We start from the raw sequence: 5,497 nt of genomic DNA on the forward strand, positions 1-5,497 counted from the left end.
ATTTCAAGTGTTCATGTGTATTCCTTTGTATCGTCTCTTGCTGTGCATAAATTGTGTTTTGCTTGTTACTTCTGACTCCGATCCTTACTCTGGTTTGAACCGGCGACAGCTGGGCACCAAACGGCCACCCCCTTCTGTCACTACAAGGTAGTTGAATTCCGGCTGAGCTTGCCACGCTGGTCGAGGGCATCTCCTTTGCGACCGGAACAGCTACCCCTACTCACTCTAAGGGTGTCTGGGAGTGTGCGCACTACTAAGCGCGCATCGTTAATAATACCATCTAATTATTAACGGGTGACAATTATTCTGGCATCCGCGACAGGACGGTTGGTGCACTCAAGCTCAGAGGACGGAGAACGAGTTGGAAGAGTTTACGAATAGGTCGTAAACAGTGTAGCAGCAGAGCGATAGCGAGAGGTAGTGCCGCACGGAAGAGTTTAGGCGAGGTTCGCCAAGCAGAGTTAAGGCTACACTCAAACGGTTCGCGCTTCAGATATGAATCTGAAAGAGCTGATTGAGGCTGGCACCAGCTGTGGTTGTCCGGTGCCGAACTGCGCAAATGGGTTAGCCAGAGGGAAAAGGAGAAAAGAGAGGGAGAAAAAAAGAACGAGCGAGGGCTCGAAAGGAAGCCGGGGAAGAACGAGAGAGGGCTCGAATGGAAGCCGAGAAAGAACGAGAGAGGGCTCGAAAGGAAGCCGAGGAAGAAAGAGAGAGAGCCCGAAAGGAGCGAAAGAGGAATTTCAGCGGGAAAAGGAATTACTATGAAACTTCAGTTCCAAAACTCAGGGAACAACGGTTTTGCAGAAGTGCATAGCCCCAGTGAAGGACATAGCAGCTTGCGGATAGACGCAAGTAAATTGATCCCGAAGTACGACGAGAGAAGAGATGATCTCGACGCGTTCCTCTTGCGCTTCGAAAGGATCGCTATAAATGCAAATTGGACAGACAGTTAATGCACTACACTCTTGAGCACTTGCCTTAGTGGCGAAGCATTCAGTGTTTTTGGATGACTTTCTCCTGAGGATGCAGGCAGCTATAACAAGGTGATAGCTGCATTACTTAAAAGGTTTAGATTTACGACGGATGGGTTTCCTGAGAAGTTCAGGACTGGAAAACCTATGGACGGTAGTTGCGTTTCGAAGCCACTCTCCACGCTGTCACCCGCCGTGCTCGTCCAGAGGGCGACGGTCTGTTCAGCTGCTGGCATTCGAAGGGGTTCTCCTCTCACCCGCCGTGCTCGGTTGCGCTGACCGGCGGTCTGTTGAGTTGTACCTTCTGGGCACCTTGGAGTACTATCCGGAGTCGAACCAGGTTTACAGCAACTTTATTGTAACTTGTCTCTCCTCTTTTGAAATTACCCCTGACAGCTCGTTAAATAGACTCCCTAAACAAAGCACCTATCATTGCGCCAATAGGGACGCAGTAAACTCTCTGGGCGGGGCCAATAGGCTCCAGCACAGTTCCTCCTCACTCCCGTCATCGTGTACGCACAACATCACGCGTGCACATTCCAGAGTTCAAATCCGCCGCCGTGGTCACGTACGTCCTTGCCGGATAGCCCGAGTCCCGTGGGAATGAGCTTCCTGGTCTCCGCGGCTCCTTTACACAAAAGCCCAGCGCTCCCACACACACCTCCACACACCGTGGATGATCTGTGGTTCGGAATAGTGCTGCTCGCCTTGCCGACGCGGGACATGCGGAGTCGTCTTGCGGGCGGGGTTGCGTCGGCGACTTGAAATCCGCGCCAGCCAGGCAAACCGCGATCCAGGGTCACGGGAAACGAATGAAAAGTCACGCACCGCGCTCCGGCTCTCAAGTGCACGCCCCGCAACTGCGCTCTCGACGAGTAGGCGCCAGTCCAGAAGCCGACGGTGTGGTATGTCGCGCTGATGAGCACAACAACGGTGAAACGGCAACACAGTATGTTGCGCGATAGAGTCATTATTTTGACCGCTGGACTGAACTCTCAAAAATGGAACTAGAATGAATGAATGAAAAACTTTATTTGCACAAAGGGGGTATGGCGCACTTCGCGAACTCCTAATTAAGGAACAATTCCTGGGAAGCTGTCACCCTGGTCTGTCGCTTTATTTAAAAGAAAGAAAAGCGCATACATTCAACGAAATGATGGATCTCGCAGATAAATATTTGGAAGCCCAGATAGGTGAAAATTTGAGCAAGATTGTAAATTTTGAAACCCCTCGAAAGCCCGAATTCCGGCAGACACAACCTAGCGTAAAGTCGCCCCCGAGGTGCTATCTCTGCGGACAACTAGGCCATTATGCACCTAACTGCCGCAAATTCGCAACGAACAATCTATACGCGTGTATAGACAATCTATAGAAGGGCCACAAAGCGATGTCGTGTCCCGGCGCTGACAAGACAGATCCGCAGGCGGCCTGCGCGATGACTGTCAGAGTCGGAATGTCGCCTGGAGGAAAAAGATGCCGATGGCTTTGTTGAGCTGAAGATGATCATGATGAACTGATTTTTTCTGGCGCAAGGGCATCTATGGCCAAAGAGCGCCAAACACAAGGCGAAATGCCATCTCCTGTTGATATGATAGTTTTGGCGATTATGATGATGATGTGCTAAAAGCTATGGTGTATAGGGCCTAAAAGTTCGTTTGCAGTGTATGATCTCTAAAAACAGTGGTGTATAGAGCCTAAAACGTTCCGAGATGTATAGTGGTCTGAGTGAAATATTAAAAGAAGAAATGTAAATGTTAAAACGCTAGTTATCTAAGTAAGAGGGACGGGTGGGCGTTGATAAAAAATATTACATAAAAACCCTACCTTTGAAAAATATTTAAGAACTCTTTCGGGTGAGAACATTGGGTCGTCGCCGAGAAATATGCACGGATGTTTCGGTATATGTTTTTTGTGTATTTCGGGGAAATGATTTCGCCTTTGTTTTTCAAGTGTTGGACATTCAATTAAAATATGTATTACTGTAAGATGACCACCACATCTCGAGCAGCGTGGTGCAGGAGAGTTCGTTAAAAGGTATGAGTGTGTAGTATGTGTGTGGCCCATTCTCAGCCTGCACAAGGCGACTTCTTTGAATCTGTCTCTTTTGTCTGTAGTGTACCTGCCTATGATAGGTTTTATAGTGTGTAGTTTATTTCCAGTCGCTGTGTCCCATTCCTCTTGCCACTGTTGTCGAATTTTGTTTTTAATGTGTGGCTTGAGGTCCTGGTATATTATTTTGTCGATGTCTGTAGTATTTCGACAGGCAGCTGACACAGCAAGCCTATCAGCCGCCTCGTTACCTGGTATGCTACAGTGGTCTGGCACCCAGCAAAGTGTAATTTTAAGTTATAATTTATGGGCAGTTAAATAGAGTGGGTTGTTAAATAGAGTATTCAGGACTGGGTTCTTATTGTGCCATTTCCAAGAAGTTAGGGAGGTTAAAACACTAAGGGAGTCTGTGTAGATGACCGATGACAGTATTTTGTTTTCTATAATGTGTCTCACGGCTAACAGGATACCGTGGGATTCTGCAGTAAATATACTTGTATGTCTGTTCAGTGTTTTTGTTAGTGAAAATTGTGGTCCATGTGCGGCACATGAGACTTGAGTCGACTTTGAAGCATCAGTGTAATACTCATTACAAATGTATTTTGCCTGCAGAGACATGAAGTGCTGTTGTATGGCTATAGGAAGGGCATGTTTCCCGACTTGAAGGAATGTTAGGTCGCAATTAACAGCGTGCATTTCCCACGGAGCGATGAAGTCTTTTATGGAAGTTGTATGGAGGCTGCCAACCGGGATGTCCAGATATTCAATATGAGTGGCTAGTCTTATTGGGTATGGTGGTGTTAGTGACGGTTTTCTTGTGAAAAGTTCTGTGTTAGCTGTGTCAAGCAGGAGCCGGCGACAAGGATGGTCCAGTTGAGACAATATTTTGGTAGCATATCTTACAGCAGTAAATTGTCTTCTTCGCTGTAATGACCATCGGTTAGCCTCAACATAGAGGCTAGCAATTGGGCTAGTTCGAAAAGCAGCCGTGGCAAGGCGAAGGCCGAGGTGGTGCACTGGATCGAGCATTTTTAGGGCAGAAGGTGATGCTGACCCATAAACCATTGAGCCATAGTCAATACGAGACAAAACTACGCTATTCAGAAGGCTCAAGAGGCAGTCACGATCTGTGCCCCAGGACTGGTGGGACAGAATTTTTAGCAGATTCATTGCCTTCAGACATTTTAATCTCAACTGTTTTATGTGTGATATGAAGGAAAGCTTTTCATCAAAAGCTACACCAAGAAATTTATGTTCTTTTTGAACTGCAAGGCTCTGACCACTCAGTGTAATGTTGGGCTCAGGTCTAATGCCACGCTGCTTAGTGAAAAGCACGCAGACGGTCTTTGCAGAGTTAAACTTAAACCCATTGTCGTTAGCCCATCTAGATAGTTTGTTGACGCCTAGTTGAATCTGGCGTTCACAGATGGCCAGGTTGCAAGATTTGAAACTTATCTGGACGTCATCGACATATAAAGAATAAGAGATGGTCCTTGGCAGCACGCCCTTTAGCGAGTTCATTTTGACAATAAAAAGCGTGCAGCTGAGGACACCACCTTGAGGGACACCATTTTCCTGTATAAACAGCTTCGAGTATGTATTGCCAACACGAACTTTGAAGGTTCGTTCAGACAAGTAGCTTTTTAACGTGTTCAACATGTTCCCTGTGATACCGAGAGAGAAGAGGTCGCGGATAATACCATAGCGCCATGTGGTATCATATGCTTTTTCAAGATCGAAAAAGACAGACAGTGTTGTTTGTGTACAAAAGCATCCCTTGCATAGGACTCAAATGCAATGAGCTGATCGTCTGTTGATCGCCCAGCCCTAAAACCAGCTTGGTTTGTGCCAAGAAGGCCATTGTATTCTAGGAAGTGAACAAGACGACAGTTTACCATTTTTTCGAAGAGCTTGCATAAGCAACTGGTTAGGGCGATGGGCCGATAGCTCGCTGCAAGTGTGGGTTCTTTGCCAGATTTCAATATCGGGACAATGATTGCTTCCTTCCATGCTTGAGGAAAGCGTCCTGTGGCCCATATTTTATTATACAGGCAGAGTAGGGTTTCGAGGGTGTCCACATGGAGGTGCCTGAGCATTGCATATGTGATCCTGTCAGCACCAGCTGCTGTGTTCTTGCATGTGTCTAGTGCACTCTTCAGCTCCTGTAGTGTGAACGGGCTATTGTACCCTCCTGTGCATGGTCTCTTATCATGTATAGGTTTACTCTCTTCGGTCACCTTGTGCTGCAGAAAGGAATCTGTATAGTGTGCCGAGCTAAATATGTATTCAAAGTGTTTCCCTAGTGTGTCTGCTTGATGTTCTAGTGTGTCGCCACTAGTGCTGACAAGAGGTGTGAGAGTGTTATATCCTTTGAGTGCTCTTATTTTGTTGTAGACTTTGTGTGCGTCAGTATAAGAGTTCACAGACGAAAGGAACGAGGCCCAGCTTTCTCGCTTGGAGACGCGTCGAACACGCCT

Source organism: Amblyomma maculatum, chromosome 3 (assembly GCF_055883805.1).
Source record: "Amblyomma maculatum isolate TAMU_Amacu chromosome 3, ASM5588380v1, whole genome shotgun sequence".
NCBI lineage: Eukaryota > Metazoa > Arthropoda > Arachnida > Ixodida > Ixodidae > Amblyomma > Amblyomma maculatum.